Here is a 23,932-nt window from a genome sequence, read left to right as displayed (position 1 = left end):
TAATTTTCATTCTGCCTGCGAACAAAACCAGAAACACCAAACACTGCTACCGCATTGCGCTGAACGTAAACTAGGGTATAATAAACCATTAGAAAACGCATCTACATAAAATCCCACAGTATCCAGTAACCATTGTAAACATTATCATGCTGAACAAAATCAGAATAAAGCAATATTGGTCCCTTTTCTAGCTAAGATTTACTTGTAAGCATTTACTTGTACACTTGATCTCTTCAAACATTAAAATTTAAATTTTAAACGGTATGATACAACCAGTATTGTGCTGGCTTACTATAAAGCCACCTACCTATCTGCCTGCCTATCAACCACCCAGCTACCTACATACGTACCTATGGAACTATTACTTGCCTTAAAAGACTTTAAACAATAAAAAGAACATTTTATTGTCGTATATCCAGGTATAGATATGTATGAGTTGATCAACACCAATTAATGTTGTTTTGAATTATTTACTTCGACCATTGTTCTTAAAATAAATCTGATAATATATTAACTTCGTCCAAGCATAAAAGCGGCATTTCCTTAGATGAATGTAATCCATTCATCCAGTTCCTATATTTATTAAATTGCGCAACGTATAGTTAAACTGCCGACGGTAACCTATTACAATATACAATGTACAGTCATTAATACGGAAAGTTTACTGTTGAATCGACATTTTTACTCCGACTTCGATCTGGACTGGTCAGAAATTACTTCTCAGTAGGCTAGGATGTATAAAGGTCAAGCATGAATGAATATATGCGATAATAAACACAATCACTTGCCCCATGTAATTAAAGCATTTAGATGCAGAAGTAACTAAGTTGCATTCAATAATCAATTTCCACAACTGGAACATAAATGATCCTTAAAGACAAAATTTCAGCAGAGTCTCTTAAAAATATAAACACATTTATTTTGCTAAAACGGACGAAGAAGTTTGCAAGATGCATCCACTTGCCAAGTTTCATCATTCTAGGTAGGGTAGAATGCATATAACATACCAAAACCTCTTGTGATCATGAGATAAATGCAAAACCATAGCAAAAGATAGCAAGACATCAAAGATGAACTTCTTTTCTTGTATGAGTGAGGTAGCAACAGAAATGAAAATCATCATCAATTTCATACGTCTAGCACGAATAGCCCCTCAAAAATAAACATGAAATACAATTCAATCCAAGTCTGCAGAGCATAAAATATGGGCCACAATAAACTACTGCCAAAATCAGAGAGTATTGCTCATCATAATGTAACCTCGTCTTTTATGATTTTAGATAGGAAAGTGTGTTCGTAAAACATACAATAAACCAACGCTGATAAAAGTTAATTGCAAAACCTTAACCTAAGCCTGTCAAATGTGAAATATAGGTCACAGCGACTTTTTTTTTATTGTGGGTGTAGTACAAAGAGAGATGTATGCAATCTTCTTGTATAATGATTAAAACGTGAAAAGTAAAAACAACAAATAAACCGAATTCAGTAGCTTCAAATATGAGTCACAATGACACGTTTTAAGATGAAGCTGTTGTACTAATCAAGAAGCTTTCTCGTAAAGTTTCATAATTCCAGGTCTAACAGTTTAGAGTAGATACAAAATTCCAATGTGGGCACAAGCTAAAGGCAAAAACTTAACAGTAGGCTGTAAAATGTGTAATGTAGGACACATTAACTTTCTTTGTCGAAAGCGTATGGTACAATACATGCGTACAGTCGTAAAGTTTGATAATTTCGGAATGAACACTACATGAGACTAAACCCAATTCGTTGAAGCATGCAAAATAGTCACATGAAGAACGTTAGAGATAATGGTGTAGCACTCATCAAGATGCATCCCATCACCAAGTTCATGAATCATGGTCTAACAAGTTTGCATAATGGGTACAAGAGATATAAACAATCATAATGTTTGCTTGATTCTTGAAGACCCAGAGCTTGCGAAATATACCAGAAGAAAAAATTTAACCAATGTCAGTAATTCGTGAAATATGCGTCACGGTGACCTACATTAGAGATAAGGGTGTAATACTCGTCAGATACGCCCCTTGCCAAGTTTCATTAATCTAAGTATCACAATATTTATGCACTGTGCAAGCAAGGTAACCGTGAACACCCACATTCATTGTTAATAGTCTTCTAAGCACATAACTGAAATGTTTGCCCAGAAACCGTTTTGTTATTTTAGTCATTATGACCATGACTTGTACGTTTTTTTTTCGCCCGAATAAAAACACTTCTTCCTCGCCCCAAGTGCATGCCATCCATGAAGTTTGGTTGAAGTATGTCACGTAGAACTAGCGTTATTTTGCGAGAGATAAAAACAACAACATTGTTTTATGATTTCAGTCACACTGATGTGAACTTTGAAATTTTGACTCCAAAATAAATGTGATTATTCTGTACCCTGTGTGCACTTTATTCACCAAGTTTACATAAACATGCATGATATATTATAGATGGGCGCGCTTGACTATATATTTCGGTGCGACATAACTTGACTAGTGTGCGTCTTAGCTGGTGCCAGATGACTGTGATTTGAAACTAATTCAGGCAAAATCCAACTTTCTGAAAAATATAGGATTAAAAGAAACAACACAAGAAAATCCCACAAAAGTACGTCATGTTTAAATTATATACTTAAGCATGTGAAATATGATAAGTACGTATTCCTTTTTAAGACTGCGGATCATCCTACGATTTTCAAGTAGGCACTTCTTTTCTATCAGAACTATACTTCAGTCCACTAAATATTCTCCCGTTTACTGATTAAGCGCGTTTAATGTTTACTGGTCCTCTCTGAAAAATATCTTGTCCGGGTGATGGCATCCTACTCAAAGTTTCCCTGCCTATTATATAAATAGTGGATCAATAAAATTGTATACTTCACTGTCAGTACTTTGTATATTTTCATTAGGGTCTCTCACGTCATCACTATGTCCTTCAAAATGTCGGATGTAGTGTCGGACTCAGCCAATGTGGGAATGCTAGAAAGCTGCCAGTAACTTCTCGTGGGTCGGTTGTTCTTGTCGTGTTTTCTTCCCCGGGGAAGTCATCCACCAAGTTAAACCAGCCACCATATATAGCATATCTTGCGCTGAGAAATGGCGTTAAACCACAAAAAGGTTAATCATCCAACTTTAGTTACAGCTTTTTGATTGCAACTTATACAACAATTAACATACATATTGCAAATTCATTTGCTTTATGGTACTGGCCATTTAATTAGAAAGGGACAGGGCTGTATTCTCTTTCATTCATCTAAAGATAATTAATGTTGTTTACTAACAATATCATGGAGTTGGCCCCTAATATAATTGCGGTTTACCGTGAGAGTATCGCGATAGGTTGAGAAATACCGCTTTACAAATTATCTTGCGGTACCCGGCTCTGTTACTTGCTCCAGGTTGCGGACTACAAAGTTAATGCATAGGAACCTAATGAGTCATAGAAAGACGGGCGACAGAAAAAAGTATAACATAATACGTTCTGCCTTATGGTGGCAGGGTCCAGTTTCGTAAATTGGCCCCTGGCAAATTTCTTAACTTAAGGCTATGGTGTGACTTTTTCAGCTATTATTGTTTAGTATTTATAGATATGGATATATTTGTGAACTAGGTGTTTTGGGCTTGTGTTGTTCTTGAAACTGATGTCAGGCAACTACACCTTCCATAGTTGCTCTGCAGTATGTTGATAGTGAAATACCAATAGTTGGCTAGGAAGAAGTACTAGCCTCCCATAGCAGTAGACACGTGGGTTCAAGGCAACTAGAGTATCTCAAAAACGGCTTGGATGACAACTATTCTGAATTGCATCAAACTATTTAGTAGACAATGTTTTTCAAAATTTTCATCTTGGGAAAGGGCTTGCGTTTGCACTGTGAGCACCACATGCTGTCAAAAATGGCATTTGGATGTGAAAAATGCATGTATAAAATTGGGGTTGGGGTGCATAAACCTCTTCTGCTGTGAACTGCTATTGACTTCTCTGGTCAAGTGAATACTATTCTTATGCTTTGTTTTAATATAGGTATCTAAAAATATGGACCTTTTTGACCTCATTTGTGTATGTGATTTTTTATGATTTTATATACTTGGTCGCTGATTGCGGCATTAAATTTGTACATAAAAACTGGACCCTGCCGCCTATAGTGGATCTATATAAATCTTTACTAAACGCAAAGCTTAACAACGAAAGAATAGCCATTATACGTGTATCTACAAGGGGTTAGTTGCTTTAAAACCCACTCCAGAATGTTGCATAAGACAGACAAAGGAAGAAGTATTGAAATTCAGCATGGTTGTACTTATCTGAGTGCGGGCCCCGAATGGCCGAATGGTCTAAAGTGCTCTCCGTTACGGATCATTGCAATCTCACCTCTGTCTGTGTGGGTTCGAGTCTCGGATTCGGCCAATGTGGGTATGTGAGAAAGCTTGCCAGTAGCTTTTCGCGGGTCGGTGTTTTTTTCTGGGGTTTTCCCGGGTTCTTCCACCACCATTAATACTGGCCGCCGTGTATAGCCTATCGTGTGCTGAAAAATGGCATTAAACCCTGCAACAACAACAACATATCTGAATGATTTTATTTGTGTTGACGCGGACGACGACACAAAAACAGACACCAGTGATAGTAGTTTAACTCTTCTTAGTACAGGTGAGTTAAACATGAAGTGGCTTGGAGAAAAAGAGGGCAAGCTTTTTTATGATTATTTATTCTTGTGCAGACATTTAGGCCTAACAAATACAAATATTCTAAGTCTCTCGCACAAGTTATATTTATGTCAACACTGCTTATAGCAAACGTTTACTGTTGATACCATCAACGAGTAACACATGTATTTAAAACCGTGGATCATCTGATCTATGTAGACTTAGAGCATAAATACGGAAGGGCGCCTTACCATATACAAATGATTTTATCTGTGTTCGATAACACACTCGAATAGTTATATATAGCAGGGACTTTCCAAGCATCATAATTAAACTGGTCTCACTGCTCTGTTGTGTGTATATATTTATAAAGAGATCCACTACGGTCAATTTTCAACACAGCGTCCAAAAAGGGCATGAATCCAACATAAATAGTACAAATATGTAAATGACACATACCGATGAAACTTATATTGTCAGGCTCATATGTATGTATGTATGTATGTATGTATGTATGTTCTTGCACTGGCAGAGTACATGTAGATAACATCATCTCATCCATTGTAGGAATAATCACCTTTAAACTAAATTGTAATGACTTACAATAAATAGGTTTTTTATCGAGTTTTTAAAATAATTGTTATTGAATTTTCTCTGCAAACGATGAGCCTGAAATTTATGTAATTAACGCATTATTAATCGTTTTAGGATTTCATACATTATATAGAATGCATAATTTGTGTTAATCATAGAAGTGTGAGAGTAAATCTGCCAAATAAGAAAGAACAAAGACTAATGATGGATGATTTGTAAAAACTGTGTATACTTTTCAGTGTAAAAAAAACTGTGTATACTTGTCTATCTTCAACGTGTTTATTTGCTTGGATAATAAACTCTTGCTCTTGTGTGAAACTTTAAGTACTCCGGCTGTCTATTAAACACTCTTAATTTCTGTTAGAATATGCATTGCACTGCACTAAGAAAATATTTTCTAACCTGATACAAAAAAATTGATAAACAAAGCTTGTTATGCTTTGATAAAACATTCAACTAGAAACAAAACGAAAAACACTTTTCCCGTCATAAACGTCAATAAACACATCATCTCATTCAATTTAATCAATTTGATAACAGTACTTTACATGAATCCGTTATAACAAATATGAAAAAATATATCTTCATGTTAAATATCATAGTATATTATGCCCAGCAATGTAACCAATGTCCAGCAATGTAACCAGTGTCCAGCAATGTAACCAGTGCCCAGCAATGTAAACAGTGTCCAGCAATGAGTTAAAAACAATTACTCCAATGCTACTGCATCCTACTTATGATCCCTTATAAATATTACCAAACGAGTTATTGAATCAAATCAACTAAATGATTAACTTGAAAACATTATCGATTGAAAGTTTTAAACAGGAAACACTGGCCTATACTTTTGTTCCAAATACTGACTGATACAAGCAGCTAGTGATGAACACTGTCAAGGTGTCATGGTACTTATCGTCAACCAAATATATATATATATATATATATATATATATATATATATATATATATATATATATATATATATATATATATAATGTGTATATATGTGTGTATGCGCACTTTTTAACAGAACATTAAGTGCTTATGTAGCATGAAATTTTCTTAGATATGTTGCCATATATATATATATATATATATATATATATATATATATATATATATATATATATATATATAGAAACATACAATAAAGCCTGTAAATATCCAATGACTGAAAAATACCTTTTTGCTCAAAATTTAGGTCTTTATATATTGTCATTTCTGTAGGCGTTCATCTCATACCTTGTTACCTTTCGCCGTTAGACATGTTAATAAAATGTTTAAATATACGGTAAACCCTGTTAAAATTGGACCACTTCTGATCCGTTATAAATATTAACAGACGAGGTATTACATCAAACCAACTAAATGATTCACTTGACAAAATTATCGATTGAAATAAAGTGTATGGACCAATCTTTGTAAACATAACCACATTAGTTGGGAAACTTAAACAATGAACTTCTATACCCAGATTCATCTCGTCTCCTGATAAAACAATATGTATGGATAATGTATTTTAAGAACACTAAGAAGGTCACCTTTGCATCATTTTCACACTGGCTAGCACATATTATTGCTGAACCGGCTGCTATTTAGAGAAGTTTTGTTTGCTAGTAAGTGTAACCTGCATATACTCAATTCTAAAGCAAACAGAAAATCATGCAAAGTAAAAAAGGGAAGGAGAAATAACACAATGTAATACGGGACATCCATTTCACATAACTCACCAAAACCTCCTATGAAGCTGATGCAGATATATTTGAGCCTTTGAAATCTCCACAACAATTGGTGCGGCTGTCTCCCAAGGAAGTCTTTGACGTCCTGGCTAGCAATATCACTTTGGCAGGTGTACTCCCATACACCCTGAGGCCTACAAAAAAAAATAAAACCCTCAACTTCTTATATATAGGTCATTATAACTTAAATTTCTGTAAATACAATAACATATCTGTATTAAAACAGTACATCATGAGTAGATATGTATGTAAAATCATTAAATTAAGGCACTCGTCACTAAATTAGGAAAATATACTAAGTATGTACTAAAAGTATTGATAAACTGAATAAGTATGTGACATACTTCAGTTAAATCACCTTGCATTAAACTTATAAGGCATTTGTTGTTCATTACCAGAATGGATCAGAAACAATACCTGGCAACTCTAACAGTGTTGAGTTAACACCCTTCTTCTACTATGATTAAGTGCTATCAAATCTATAGGAAGTGTATGTTTGGAATACATAACTATGTCAGATTCAAGACATAGAGGTAATAAGGAAGTGGTTTATGGCACAGTGAATCACACTGAAAAGACTGAAAAAAATGACACCAGTTCTTAAAGTCTCACTGGACAGTTTATCTGGTGAATTTTCATCCACAATGACCTATTGCAGAAATATGAGAATAATTTTACACTGAAGATGCATATAAAAACAAACTAATGACTTTTGTAGAAAGCATGCATGTGAGATTTTGACTGTGGCAATCTGATTAATTCCTTATACAACTGGTGGCTTTTATACTAAACCAACACTGACACCAACCTCTCTTTTTAAATTCATTTTTGACATCAAAGAGCTTTTTTGAATATTTCCCTTTGACAAGGCAGCTAAAGGAATCAGTATGTGCCTTATGCATGACTTAAGTTCACTGGTACTATAACGAATTATGATACTTTTCATCACCCCTCAACCATCTCGATTTTTAGATATTTGCTTCTGTAGCAGATGTAAGCCAAGTCAGCTGTTCATTTGCAGCAAGAGTTCCGCATTTGATCTCCAGTGCTAGTCTGTGACAGGCAGCCACCAAACAAGCAAGCCCTTTTTCAAGCCTAACTCAAAGTAAATATAAACTACATTACAGGTTTAGTTTCTGTATCAATTTATAAATGCTAGGCTTGTGATAATTAGGTTCGTGCAATCTACCTTTAAATTAGGGAGGTGTCAAAATACGAAACTATCGAGTGAGACCTTAGCCTCCCCCTCCCGATGGGGGGTGGGGTATGTGCTATGAAACCCACCGCTGCAAAATGGAGCATAGGACATAGAAAGAAAGAATGGTCAAATTTCAGCGTGGGTGTACATATGTATATGATTTAATATGTGCAGAAGCGGACGCAGCGACTTTCACCTATACCAGACATCAGTGGTAGTAATTTACATCTATTTCACACAGGTAAGCTAAATATTATCTGTGTAGGTGTAAAGTATGAACACTGAAGGAGAACCTTGGTGTACATAAATAACTTTAACTGTACTCGAAAACACACCCGAATACTTATAAATAACAGGGACTTTCCATGCATTATAAATAGATCACAAGTATATTGTGTGTATATATCTTTACTTACTCATTTAAAGGGGACCAACGTGCAAAACTGAAATTCGCGCAAACTTCATATATAATTTGCTATATGCATACGGTTCATTTTCTGAAAATTTGTACCTTTTATTCATACTCTTTAAGAAGAAATTTATGAAAAACCGATCCTCTCTCCCGATCATCCAAAAAAGAGCGTGAATCCAATACAAATAGTACAAATATGTAAATGATACACATTGGTGAAAGATTTATAGCGTCAGGCTCATATATGTATGTTACGTATAAATGAATATGTGGTGGGAACGCAATGGAAGAGAAGATACCGTCACGTGATCCATTGTAGAAATGATAACTTTTAGACTAATATGCAATAGAATACATTCAATGGTTTTGATGTGCAATTATTATTTTTGGTAATAAAATTCTTTGAATAAGATGACACAGAATATTATGAAATTTGTGCATTAGTGTTTTGGTATTTCATAAGCTATACAGAAATCATAATTTATCATTTATATAACCAAAGTGTGCGAATCAATTCACGAAATAAAAAAAAAGAAAGAGATGAATCGTAAAAATTTAATATTTGTTTAATTGCATGTCATTGTCTCTCTTTAATACGATTAACTGTTTAGATAATAAGCTCTTGTTCTTGTATGAAAACTTGAAAATTGCCTGAACATTTCTGGCCGGCTGTTTAACCGAATTGATTTTCTATTATTTATATCTAATTGCAATGTACTAAGAAAATATTTTCTAACAAGAAGCAAAACATAGAAATTTCCAAATAAAGAAACTTGGTAAGTGTACTGTTAACATGCGGAACAACATCAAACTAAAACCAAAACGTAAAACTGATTACTGTCACACACTAGCAGCGAAGTGGGATACCCTGGCGACAATGGGAAAATACATTACGGACCCCCCACCCCATCCCGGACTGTTTAGCAACAAGATTTATAGCGACAATGGGAATTAGAATTACCAGACCCCCTTGGGACTGTTTAGCGACAAGACTTTGAAATACACCCTGGGACTGTATAGCGACAAGGTAAATTGAACATGGGAACGTGGGACTATTGGGTTTGTCTAAGCGACAAGGGAAATTGGGGTCTGTATAGCGTCTGGCGTCACGGTATGGGAGATTGGTAACAATGTTGTAACTAGGGGAGGTGACGTCACAGTACTGAGCAAAGAGCGAGTGTACAGATATAACACAGACAAGAGACAAACACTTATACAACATTTATATAAAAATAATCGGGGGGAGGCAAGAAAGTCAATTCTTTTCGAGGCATTTGAGGGGCCCTGAAAAGGGCCTTTGGGTTCTTCTGCTTCTTCTTCTTCTACTTTCTCCATTTGTTCCACAAGCTCCTGACTTTTCCTAACATTCCATTCTTCTTCTTTATCTCTGTCTCTGGCATCCAGTCAGGATGGCCTATTGCTCTGAATTTTTCCTGGACTTTGATCAAGTTGTTGTTCAGCCTCTCAAAGTCTTCTTTTTTCCTTATATTGTCTCTTCCCTTTCTCTCTTTAGTCCATGTTTCTTTGATCTTCGTGACTTCTTCTGTCAGCACTTTCCTCATCAGTTCTTCAGCTTTCTTGAGCTGGCCTACTCCCCACTTTACAAATGACCACTCACTACATTCCAAGATATCTTCTAGGAAGCACCTGACTCTCGTGACATGATCCAGGGCTTCCTTCCAGCTACCTACTCTTACATTAGGAGGGTGAATGAAGCCTCTTAATCTCTTTACTTCCCCTTCTATCATGCCCTGGACAAGATCCATAGCTACCTTCAGGCTTGTTACTTGACTTGTCACAAAATCCTTTGCAACTGTATGCCTCCATTCATGTTCAAGCTTTTCCACTGCATAATAGCCATCTACCATCCAATACCAACTTTTTTTAAGTTGTTAAATAAAGCCGTGACTGCTACCATCTTCTTTTCGCTTATTCCGTAGAATGGCGCGAATGACGAACACTTGACTTTTATTTCTAAAGCACGGACGTGAAGGAAAACATCCCCTACTTTTCTCTTCTCATATTATCTACTATCCACACAAAGGTAATGAGACAAATGCTAACCACATTATATACTAACCACACACGCGAAGAAGCAAAAACATAAGCATAAACATAACCATAATCTACTATCCACACACGGGGAGGAGATAAACAAAATCAAATTCTACTATCCAAACACGTGAAGAGTCTAAAAACAAAACCAAATTCTACTATCCACACACGCGAAGAAGCTAAAAACTAATCATAATCTACTATCCACACATGCGAAGAAGCAAAAACATAACCATAATCTACTATCCACATACGGGGAGGAGATAAACAAAACCAAATTCTACTATCCACACACGGGAAGAAGCAAAAACATAACCAAAATCTACTATCCACACACGCGAAGAAGCAAAATCTAAACCAAAATCTACTATCCACACAGAAGGAAAGTTGAAAACCTCACACTTTATTATCTACACAAACGTACTTGAGCGCTTAAAACCCCCAATAATCTACTATCCACACACTGAATGGTGCCATAGCTATCCACATTATCTACTATCCACACACGCGATGAAACCAAAACATAACCAAAATATACTATCCACACACGCGAAGAAGCGAAAACATAATCATAATCTACTACCCACACACGGGAAGAACCACAAATCAACCATAATATACTATCCACACACGCAAAGAAGCAAAAACATAACCATAATATACTATCCACAAACGGGAAGAAGCATAAACATAACCAAAATATACTATCCACACACGCGAAGTAGCAAAATCTAACACAAAGTCTACTATCCGCACAGAAGGAAAGTTAAAAACCACACACTCTACTAGCTACACAAATGTACGTGAGCATTTAAAAAACCCAATAATCTACTATCCACACACGGAATGGTGCCATAACTAACCACATTATCTACTATCCACACACGCGATGAAGCCAAAACATAACCAAAATATACTATCCACACACGCGAAGAAGCATAAATATAACCAGATTCTACTATCCACACACGGGAAGAAGCAAAAATCAACCATAATATACTATTCACACACGCGAAGAAGCAAAAACACTAACCACAAATTACTATCCACACAGGTGAGGAGCAAAACTTAACCCCAAATATACTATCCACATAGAGGGAAGAAGAAATACTGTTATATACTGTCCACAAACCCAAATATCTACTATCCACACACGGGGTAGAGAAAAACAAACCCCAAAAATACTATCCACACAGAGGGAAGAAGAGACAAAACTAATATATACTATCCACAAACCCCAATATCTACTATCCACACACGGGAAGGAGAAAAACAAAACCCAAAATATACTATCCACACACGGAAAGGAGAAAAACAAACCCCAAAATTACTGTCCACATAGAGGGAAGAAGAAACAAAACTAATATATACTATCCACAAACCCCAATATCTACTATCCACACACGGAAAGGAGAAAAACAAAATCCCTTTATATACTATCAACACATGGGAAGAAGAAGAAGAAAAAACTATTATATACTAAAAATCCCAAACTATACTATCCACACACGGAAGGAGAGAAAACAAACACCAAACATACTATCAACACAGAGGGGAGGGAAAACAAGCCCCAGATATACTATCTACACAGAGAGCAGGGAAGAAAACCAAATCCCATATATACTATCCACACAGAGGTGAGAATTAAACAAACAAGCCCCATATATACTATCCACACAGAGGGAAGATGACAAAATAACCCAATATACACTATCCACACAGAGGGGAGAAGAAAAAACATATTATACAAACCACACCGAGGGACGATAAAATCGTTATATACTATCAACACAGACTGAAGAAAATAACCCATTATATATACTATCAACATAGCGAAGAAGAAACAGTTTGTTTGAAAACACCTAAGCCCTCACCTACAATGACCAACTCTACCAATCACCCACCCCCACCCACCCCAACCCCACACACACTCCAAAATCCATTTAACCCATTATTCTGTAGCGTCAGTGTGGCGCTTTAGGAACAATCAAGACACAAAATGATGGATGAACAGACTGGCTATTTTACCGGGGACCCCGAGTGGCCGAGTAGTCTAAAGCGCTGTCCGTTACGGATCACTGCCATCTCACATCTGTCTTCGTGGGTTCGAGTCTCGGATTCAGCATATGTGGGTATGTGAGAAAGCTTGACATTAGCTTTTCGTGGGTCGGTGTTTTTCCCGGGTTCTTCCTCCACCAATAATACTGGCCGCCATGTATAGCCTATCGTGTGCTGAAAATGGCGTTAAACCCTACAACAACAACAATAACAACAACAACATTTTATCCATTTGCATACCTAAAGTGCGTACGTAAAGGAAAACACCCCTTCCATTTCAATTCCAACTAAAAAAATGGCCCAGACGGATAGAGAGAGGTGAAAGAGCACATATTCATGCAGTGTTAATAAATACAAAACATACCATCCTTTTTATAAAAGCTCAAAACCAAGAGAAACTTACGTTTTCTTTCTTGTCCATTCTCTTTTAGAAGTTAGTATGAAATTTCACATCAGGACCGACGCACCGGCTCAAATTGTAAATTTTTCCATTTCCATCTCTTCACTGGCACAAGTTCTTCCTCATCTTCAATTTCTTCTTCTTCTGAGTCCCTCTCCTCTTTCTCCTCTTATTTCTGTTTCTTCAATTTTCCTTAGGGCACACTGAAGCCCAGTGTCCTTTTTTCCTGACAACGATAACAGGTATCTTGACTTCTGTCTCTCTTTCTTGGACGAAGCAGGTATTCTGGAGACAAATGCCCATTTACCTTGCAGATATAGCTAACCTCATCAGCACTTAAACACTTTCGTATGACTCTCATCAAATCAACGACCAGAAGGGTAAGTTTAGTTGCCACTCTCGACTGCGAATTATGCTTTCTGATGACTCTTAGCAAATGTTTGACCAGCAGGTCGATCTGTGCTCACTCTTCCATCATCTTGATCGTTTGAGAAGTGAATTAATAATGTTATGACTCTAAGACACTCTCCCCATATACAGGGACCTGCTGCATGTGAAACCTAGTCAAATGAAATTTTGCAATAAAATGAAACGATTTCATTGAGAAAGTAAGAGGCAACGATGTGCCGTATCGCCTAACACACGAGCTGAAGCGTTAGCTCAGATCCGTGCCAGCAATCTCGAAGACGACATAAGTGAGCTTGAATCAACGTTCTCCACTTATGTCACAAAACCAAGAGTCTCGATTCACGCCAAATTCGTTCCATCCATAAAAAGATTACCACATTTGGGAAACGCAAAAATAAACTTCCAAACAATTGAGAACGACGGCTTACATCTACAATGTGAAATGTTAAGAGTTCAAGTAGTGTGTAAAACTTAGTCAAATTAAATTTTTTATAATGAAGACGAAACGATCTATTTTCCAATGAGAAAGCAAACACCAAGCAACAATGGCGATCCGTGTCACACACCACTTTTCAAAATGTATTGATAGAGGTTTGTGCTAGCGATTTTGAAGATGATAAAATTATCTCATATTCAAAACCATTTCCATCCACTACAGAATGAGATCCTTAGTTAGCCAATCCTGTTTACCAATCGATAAGAGGAGTGTAAAATGTACTTTGTAGCGGGATAGTAAAAACAGATTCATGTCAGTCGAAGATATATACTTTTAGAAATGTGTCATAATTGTTTCCTTGTTATTACTCAGGTATCAATTTCTCCCCCTCCACACACACACACACACACACACACACTGTAAGGAAATCTAACTTAAAATCTGTGATTTGTCTGGACACCACAGGTGTTCATAGCTGCCTCATGAGTCTCCGTACTTTTCGTTGATCCATATTTAGCGACACTAATATACGTCTATTGCTTAACCGGTGCATTTTGCCGAGGACAGTAAATAACACTGCGTATCAGTCTCATGTTGTGTGTATTGTACACGTGTAATATAGGTACTTTCATCTTTTTTATGCCAATCCTAAGGTACCAGTGCGCTTCATGCCGGTGGGGGGGGGGGTGCTTGTTGGAAATAACACTTTATTAATATATAAAAGAGGGACAAACACACTAGGAGGGAGTATTTCCTGAGAAGAAAGCAAGCTAATTGGAGATACGACAAAACATATATATATATAATCCTTTACTAAAATCCATCCTGCATCATGCAGATAAGAGTATAAATTTAAAATAATATCAGAATCTTCATCTGACATATTCCATATACATTTTTGCAATGAATTATGGCGCTTAAAATCAGCACAAATACTACAGAGAATATCAAAGGAACTGTTTAAGTACATAGCACTTGTTCACCGTCCAAATGTGTAGCATAAAACGTACACCGTCCCAGCGTATAGCATACAATGAACACCGTTCCAGCGTATAACATAACATGTACACCGTCGCACTATATAGCATAATATGTACACCCCAGTGTGTAGTATAATATGTACGCGGTCCCAGTATATAGCATATGTACACCATCCCACTGTATAGCATAATATGTACACCATCCCTGTGTACAGCATAATTTGTACACTGTCCCAGTGTATAACATAAGTACACTGTCCCAGTGTGTAGCATATTATGTACACCGTCAGAGTGTGTAGCATAATATGTACACCGTCCCAGTGTGTAGCGTAATACGTGCACTGTCCAAATATGTAGCAGAAAATGTACACTCAATAGGGAAATGTATTACATTATAAACTTCAGCAGCATGGTGGTGTTTTCGTTACCTCTAAGATACTAGAGTTTTAAGACACGAAAACTCTCATATGAAGGGATACGTATATGTGAGATTATACTAACTTTGTTTGAATTCGTCTTTTAGTAAATTCATTTATACATAAATAATGGTTTGAAACTTAAAATATCGTCATCATTAAACGCAAGTAAAAACACCAAAGTTAACACTTGTTCTACATTTGGTCTTATGTGAGGTAAAATAACTTACAGAACCCAATATCAGGAATTTGTTTCCCCCTTTTTGAAAGTAGTGATTGCCTAGATTGATCACTTTGTCTAAACAACAAAATCAAAATGGTTTGGAAGGATTGTTGGCAAATATTAAAACGTAAATTTCTACTTACTGTACTGCTTGCTTTGGAACCGACTTTCATCCGGATCAAACTGGTTTGTCTCCACGTAGGATGCTTCTTCGGCGACTTCTAGTATGGTGATTTTAGTTGGGGAAAGGTGAATATCGTTTTGGTTCAATGATGACTGTATTCCCTTGAAAATTAGGTTGTTTTGTAGCTGAAACGAAGGAGACAAAATTGTTTGATCATAACCGATTTCGTGATATGCACATCTTCAGGTGATGACCTTAATATTTACCAAGTTTCTTGGCAATCAGGAAGGCTAGTTCACAGACACAAATTGACACGATTATTTCTATGTACAGGAGGGGCCTAATAAATGTTACTAATATCATGAACAAAGAGTTAACGATTTCTATTGTAGTCTATACATGCCCGTTTGTTGTACCCCGAACCGATTTCAATAACAAAAACGTTTAATGTGATAAAAAGTGCACAGAACTAAGTCAATTGAATCACTGATTTATAATTTATAACCTGACTGTGACCAGAATGGAACTAATACTGGCGTCCCCTGCACCTGTAATGCTTAACGGACTTTCCATACTTACATGGCGCCATATTGCGTACACTATGGGCTACTTTATGTGCATCAGACAACATAATGACGTAGTTTATCTTATTCGGTAACTGCCGGATAATTCCGTAAATTACCATAACGTTGAGAATTTGAAAGTATATCCCTTTGCACACATGAACATAGAAATTAAACCACTTGTTAAATCCACGTGAAAGGCAAATTTGTTGTGTGTCATTCTTTTCCTTTGCTTGATTCGACATTTTAAATATTGGAAACAGGGGGTACAAACAAACGGGGATGTGTGACAATTGTTCATTGATGCATGAATAGATGTTAAAAACGTTAAAATTAAAATAAAAATCGTAAAAAAGGCTTTTTTTCTCAACAAATAAAAAACGAAAAAAAAAAAACCACGTTCCAGTCGTTTTTAGGCAACACAAAAATCAATATTTTACTTATTTACACGCCATTTTGTGAAAGATATTTATCCTAATCTGATGACTAGAAGATACTCAAAAAACTAAAAAAAATTGGACTTTATAGCATGCGAAACGTTCCAAAAAAGGGACTGCAAAAGGTTAAACACAGCGTCATCTTCCAATGTATACACGCCTGGCCTACACTACCAGATATCAGCACTATGTTGTAGCATGTTTACGTAAAGTATCGTAGGCTAGCATCAAAGATTCATTATTGATCGATATTTGTTATCTAGAGTATGACAGAGGACCGCTGTATGGCCAATGATAAAAAAAAAGATGGAAGTACCAAATATAAAAAACGCAAAACATTTATTAAAATAGTAAAAAAACGCGTTTTTCGAGATAAAATAAAAATTAAAAAAAAAACGTTTTTATCATCTATGGATGCATGGGATGTAATTCTATACTCTCAGCGTTAGTATGGAAGTCCGTTAAGCATGAAAGGTGCAGGGGATTCCAGTATTAGTGCCATTCCTGTCACAGTCAGGTTAGAAATTATAAATCAATGATTCAGTTGACTTAGTTCTGTACACTTTTTTATTACATTAAACGTTTTCGTTATTGCAAGCGGTAGGGGGTACAAACAAACGGGGATATAAAATCAGGCCTTAGTGTCAATCTCGTCGACTTCAACTCTCTTCGGCATGGTGAAGCCACATTCGATATACAAGATTTATCGAGGTACGAAAGGATTCCAATTTGAACAGGGTTTACGATAATAACTAGGTGCATTACAGGAGAGAGAGAGAGAGAGAGAGAGAGAGAGAGAGTAAATAAACACTTTTAGAAATAAATGGGAACCAAACTTTAATTAGCAGTATGTGTGAAATCACAAGCAAAGAATTTACTCGTTTAATTTAGATTTAGAATGTTCACAATCATAGAATTAATGGTACAATGGATAATATTGTGTGTCATTAAGATAACAGAGAATGACACATATTTTGCCACCACAGATACAGGATATAACACTTTCCAAGGCCAAAAAATTTGATTTCTTGTAAAGACTACAATGAACGCATAGTACACCTACCATAACGGACAGGCAGAGGACACCTGATGATTAAGGACACATTGAGTCCCATCTATTATATGTATGATCACTTTAGCATCTTCACTAGTAACAACTGTCAATTAATGATTAATTGCTATGTGGTCCCTCTAGTACCATTTATAGACAAGTTTCGCTTAACCGGATAATTTTTTATTAAATACACAGGTTTTGTTGTTCATATCCTGTTAAAATAAAGTTAAATACATATGGCACTGTAAAATTCTTCAGTTTGTCCTGGAAACTGCCCAAATCTAAACAGATTATTTAAATTAATTATATTTTTTTGGCATAACCAACAACTTCACTGACATAATCTCAGGATAGACATATTTATGAAAATACTTATATACCAATAACGTTTATACACGTATCTCCAACGCCATTATCCGGAAACTACGAAATAATTTGTACAATGTGTATGGATCACATTTGTTTCCATGTTGATCTTGTAACCAAGCTATATTCCAATCGGACAAGGGTGAGATAGCATATTAAAACAACTGGAAAGTGAAAAAAATAAAAAAATTCAACAATTAGATAAATCTAATGTGTGGAAGTACGTACGCACTGACGTACGGACTGACCTGGAGAAATGTGGCTAAGTCGAACTTCCGCAAAAGTGAACTTGACAAGATGGGAGACATAAACATATCTTTGAAGTAACTTTGACAATTGGCTCAGATACCTGAATGCTATCATCATTTTGTTTCGACACCATTAAATTTTTTGTTGCCACATGAACCTGCGTGCCTTTCACTGATCTAGTTCCATCTCCAGACAATTATATATATTGATTAACTTATGACTTGGGGACAATAAACACTTCCTGAGGTGCATTTACAGAGGACAGTAAATAATACCTGTATAATAGTCTCAGGTTATAGATGTGGTACACCTGTAATGTACACCTGTAACATAGGTACTTTCATCTTTGTTTGCCACTCCTAAGGTACCAAAGGGATTTATGCGGGGGGGGGGATGTCAAAAATAGAAAGAACTTGTTATTAAGCAATAAAGCATCAAGGAGTGATAAACACACTAGGAGATAATACGTCCTGATTAGAAAAGAAACTTATTAGTGATTATGTAAGAAAGTAAACCTGTATATTATCCATTATTAAAATGCATCTTGCATCCCGCAGGTAAGTGCATAAATTTAATACAATAGAATCTTCAGCTGGCATATTCCCTACACATATTTTGACATGAATTGAGCCTGTGGTGGCGAAAGCAGAAATAAAGTACCTAACGTGTGATTTTGTTTTCTAATACTGTTAAACAGTTGTAAAGAGAAATTCGGAGAGATCGTGGAGGCAAGCTGGAAATATCGTGGAGCGAGCTTGGGAGATTGCTGGAGAGTTGGAGAGATCGTAAGGAACGACAGAACGATTGTTAGGTGAGATGGAGAAGAAATGGAATAATCGAGAGCGAATGGGACGAGATGAGAGGGTCAGAATGATAAGGTGTGCTCAATTAATTAAGCTGGAGAGGAGAAGCAGAAGTAGTCGAGAATTAGTTGGATAATTGTCTACATACATACGTACATACATGCAATCATACATACATACATACATACATACATACATACACACACACACACAACATACATACATACATACATACATACATACATACATACATACATACACGATGAACAAGCTCACCTGTAAGCTCTCTTCCTTATGGATCGTTCAAAACTTGCAGCACCTAGGATAAGATGATGCAAAGTATTTTTTAATCGGCATTAAATAACGTTTAAGTTTGTAATCTAAATGCCCAAATATATTTAATTAGTATTGTTCAATGCGTCTGATATCAAACTGAACTATCTACATCGTCAAAACGAAAGAGTTATTAAGTTCAAAGATATGTTATACATTATGAAGTATGAGGCGTTCCATGCATTATGAAGCACTGGGCGTTGTTTATGTTGCCTACCTTGTTTCATCCTCTGAAACTTTAATTAATTTGAACAATGGTGAAATTTATACATAAAAAGGATTTTGAAGATAAGTTTCTCAGAAAATCAAATGATTTAAATAAAGTGTTACAGTGTTACACAATATTGGTTTCTGCCTTATGCAGTGGTCACAGTAAGGCATGTGTTTGCAGTTGTGTTGTGTGGTCATGCGACTCTCTAACATTTGAACCACATAACTCGGGGAGGGGGTGATTTTGTATATGAATTTAGTATTTTAGTCTGAACTTTTACGACTTGGACACATTTATACACAAGTGTATGAACTGATACATTTTTTATACTAAACACAGTACACTGTGACCTTTTTGCACCGTAGAGATAAGGATCAATCTGATCAGATCTCCACTGATATACATGAAAATCTGACAGCGACCACTTAGGGGTCATGTTATGGTAACCTATGTTTTTACCATAACCGCTAATTTTATCAGCCAATCATATGAAGTCTTATATCTTTGAGTTTGGAGACTGAGCAGTGTGGATGAAGAGCATGAATGTGTACCGAACGATTTGATTCACTTTCAGGTTTTTGAAAGCTGCATTTCAATTGGCTGATTCCAAGGGAACCAAAACATGACCCCTAAGCGATTGTCGTCAGATGTTCACGTAGAACAGCGGAGATCTGATTTTAATCAGATAGCGATCAGGATAGAAGCCATAAGCTTGCTTCAAACAGAACAGCTAAGGATGCACCAGCACCCAATCTCCAAAACCAGCATTTCTCTATCTCTCAAATAGTGTGGTTTACTTTTCTGGTTGGGGGCCCTTCAGTCTCACCTCTGTCCGCGTGAGTTCGAGTCTTGGGCTCGGACAAAATAAATATGTTACAAACGTTGTCAGTAGCTTCCCGTGGGTCGGTGGTTCTTCCCGAGGTTTTCACGGGTTCTTCCTCCAGCCGTTATACTGGTCGACATGAAACGCCTATCTTGCACTCAAAAATGACTTTAAACCCACAACAACTTATTTGGTTTTAAATCCATATTTTGGCGACAATGGTCTTCCATAGTTATTTCCATTCACCTAATTAGGAGCCGTCCATTTAGTCCGTACGAATGGAGGGGGAGGGGGTAAACCAAATGCATACGCTTGCGTAAGGTGGTGGTGGGGTGGTCTACCGATAATGTACGTATTCATGGGGGGGGGGGGGGGGGGTAAACCTCGATAATAATTTGTCTAATACGTAACCTGTTGGAATGGGTTCAGTCGGCGTTTGAAATTTAGCGGACACTAACTGTTTAAAAATTTACGCAGCTTATTTCTTTGCTGCAGCCAGACATTCAACGTCGGTAGAATATCTGTTTTATTAAACACGTTAATATTATTAATCCTTCATGGTTTCTGCGTGGATTAAATATAGGCCATTCTATATAATTGGGGGGAGGTGCGTCCAGCGTACGTACGCAGGTGGGGTGGGGTGGGGGTGTGAAACAGTACGCATGTGTACGTGGTGTGGTGGGGTCAGGCTTTGCCAGATTTTTGCGTACGTTCTAAATGGATGGCCCCTTATTCAAACAGAACAATATAGGTCCTTCTAACTATTACTGATACAATCGTTTTCAATTCTAGCCATTTGTACAGAGTGTACGCTTTATTATTATTATTACTATTATTATTATTATTATTATTATTGTTATTATTATCATTTTATTTTATTATTTTTGGAATTGCTAGCAACGCTGTTGGAAAATCTGTCTTGGCCAATTCTGTATTTGTTGATTTTGTCCAATCTTGAAACAACTAAAGAATGCTGACTTTGATTACTGTCTGTGGTTTCTGTTATGATTTTTCGTTGCACCTGTTAAATTACCTGTTGAAACTAGTCGATGGCACAAAGTTCCTTATAAAGAAAAAATGTAGGTCAGTATAAAGTTTTGGTGACGAATTATACAAATATATTTGACCTGAGTCTGTCAAAGTGAATCTGTTTTACAGTTATGTTTATCAAGTTACACTAATCACAGCTGAAAAGTGTACATGGGTATCCCGCACATACGGGCAGGGGGTGAGGGTGGGGTACTTGCCACCCCACCCCACCCCCGAATTCATCTGTAAACAGGTTTTGGCCTACATTCATAAAACTTAAAAGCTGATCACTACATGTTTGTCCCACCCCCACCCCCAATAATTCTGCGCTCGATCTTGAAAGGGAACTATCACTTTTAGTGTTGGAACTCTTAAGGGTGTACAGTGGTCTTTAAGGTATATGTTTCCATTTTGGTCCTTACAACATATATTGTGATTACTTCTGATAGGAGTACATACATATGATTATCGTAATGACAAATGGCTAATACAATTTAATAAAATGCCAATATACCACTCCGCGGGAGGTCAAGGGTTCGAACCACGGCCTTGTCATACCAAAGACTTATAAAAATGGTACTAGCAGCTGCCTTGCCACATGTTACACGTCTGCGGCATGATGCCCCAGTACAAGACATCACTATAAACTGCCACACTGCAGACATCATAGCGATATGAATGAAAAATGTTTCAAATACGTTAAAAATATAGATTACATGCCCACACACACACACACACACACACACACACACACATGCCAATACAACAAGCCACGTTTCTCATATTTTCTAAAACTTCATTAAAAAAATCGACAGTACAAAGATTGGCTCCTTACTTAGGTGGAAGTGGCTGGGATTTTCTTTACAACCAGAGTATTTAGTTATTTTACCTCAAGAAAATTAACTCTTTTTTTTCAAATACCATAATTGATATAATTATTTTTTTCTAGATATCAAAGTAAGAATATTTTAAGCTATTTGAGGGCCGTATTTTTTTATATTATAACAAATCTCTGTGGGCCTCCCACCCCCACTTCTCCGCGAAAATAACTGGTCGGTCACGAAACATTTAGTCGCCTGTATTATCGTGTGTAGACATCAATGCATGTGCTCTCGTGAACATCGTCAGCGAAAAAAGTTTGACATCTACTCCCTGAATAAAGATAACTGACAAATCAATAACTTACCTTTACTTAACGAATAACCATCTAGCATACTCCAGTTTATCTTCGTTTCCTTACGTCTCTCCAGGAATATAAATCACAATCACATGAATTAATTCCGAACTTTTCCGCATTGGTAGTCCACTGCCTAAGCCTGATTAAAATCAGATCTCCGCTGTCCTACATGAACATTTGACAACGAGCGCTTTGGGGTCGTGTTTTGGTGACCTATGAATTAGCTAATGGAAATGTAATTTTCAAAAATCTGAAAATGAATCAAATGTCCGATACACATTCATGCTCTTTATCCACGCTGCTCAGTCTCCAAACGCGAAGATGTAAGAACTGACTGGCTGATACAATTAGCGATTATGATAATAACATTGGTTACCAGAACATGATCTATGAATAGGTTGCTGTCAGATCTTGATGTACAACAGTGAGCATGTGATTTGAATCAGACTGACACTCCTTCAATCGATACAAGTTTAAGGGTCTCTGACACACCCTTCTCTGGCACAGGATAATTCATAATGTGCATTATCATATTATTGCGCGACAAAGTTGGGCTTACGATTTGATTGCCGTACAACTTAGATATTTGTTTCCATCAGGTTGTGGCCTCTAAATTCGAGTTGTCGCTGAAGAAAAATATGAAGTTAATTGATGAGTGCTAAAAGATTTAGAGACACATTTACTATATAATGTCGAAGTTAGTAGTGAGATTACGTGACACAGTAGTTACGGGAAAGCTGAAACATTTTGAAGACAATGACTTCTTGGCTCAACGTAAAAGTGTACATGCATGTGTACACGCTGTATCATACTGCACGCAATCTAGTAAGGCTTATATAGTGGTCAATGAGTCAATAGTCAAATAGCAAGGACTGGGGAAAAATCCATCTTAGAGAAACTTATTTAACTTTAAAAAAATGTTATGGAAAGTTGCAGCTAGGGAGACGATTTAAAACAAGAAGAAGGAATTAGAGAAAGAAAAAAACAAACAACTGGGAGCTTGCTTCAAGAGTTTGTGGCAAAGGCCCTAAATGAGCTGAAATAGAGTATTGTGCAAGAATTAAATTAGCAATTGTAAACCAAATTCAAGTTAACACAAGTAACATTATAGCGACTGCGGCTGCACATGGCGTTCTAAGAAGGGATAAAATTAAGAAAGACCCCAATCGCATCGTCTTTAAATTCAAATATAGAA

The 23,932-nt window shown here is 36.6% G+C and overlaps 1 protein-coding gene across 1 annotated transcript in view; it reads right to left on the bottom strand.

Annotated features, from left to right (window-relative positions):
- The window catches only part of LOC149778546 (uncharacterized), a 52,930-nt gene extending 29,891 nt beyond the window's left edge, over positions 1–23,039 (bottom strand). Inside the window, exons 1-4 of the mRNA XM_089939448.1 lie at positions 22,747–23,039; positions 19,441–19,483; positions 15,712–15,877; positions 6,974–7,116 (exon numbers count right to left, since the gene is read on the bottom strand). The gene's annotated coding sequence lies outside the window, so the exon portion shown is untranslated. The remainder of the gene's footprint in view (positions 1–6,973; positions 7,117–15,711; positions 15,878–19,440; positions 19,484–22,746) is intronic.
- Positions 23,040–23,932: the final 893 nt, after the last annotated feature.

The sequence above is a fragment of the Sinohyriopsis cumingii genome, chromosome 17, assembly GCF_028554795.1.
Source record: "Sinohyriopsis cumingii isolate HCF-2022 chromosome 17, ASM2855479v2, whole genome shotgun sequence".
Classification (NCBI taxonomy): domain Eukaryota; kingdom Metazoa; phylum Mollusca; class Bivalvia; order Unionida; family Unionidae; genus Sinohyriopsis; species Sinohyriopsis cumingii.
Note: the sequence above shows the minus strand (reverse complement) of the source record. Positions and strands in the feature narration are given on the sequence as shown.